This window comes from Acanthisitta chloris, unplaced genomic scaffold (genome assembly GCF_000695815.1).
Source record: "Acanthisitta chloris isolate BGI_N310 unplaced genomic scaffold, ASM69581v1 scaffold7884, whole genome shotgun sequence".
NCBI classification, from domain to species: Eukaryota; Metazoa; Chordata; class Aves; order Passeriformes; family Acanthisittidae; genus Acanthisitta; species Acanthisitta chloris.
The window spans coordinates 5,725-6,087 of record NW_008668690.1 but is presented as its reverse complement, the minus strand read 5'-3'; positions in this window follow the sequence as shown (position 1 = coordinate 6,087).

Below are 363 nucleotides of genomic sequence, written 5' to 3'. Positions count from 1 at the left end.
CTTTGGAGTAACTTTCTTTAAATCTTACAGGTAGATTTGGCACTGATCAAAGCAGTTCAGGATTAACCATCATGGAATCTGGAGCTTCCAGGACTGAGAACAGCATGGGAACACAAAAGCAGGTGTGGAGCACATCCAACACTATCTCAATTCTCCTCACGACCTCACTGGAATCGTTTGGGGTTACTTCCTTGTCAGGCCTTTGGAGTAACTTTCTTTAAATCTTACAGGTAGATTTGGCACTGATCAAAGCAGTTCAGGATTAACCATCATGGAATCTGGAGCTTCCAGGACTGAGAACAGCATGGGAACACAAAAGCAGGTGTGGAGCACATCCAACACTTCCATTGCTGGCACAGCCAG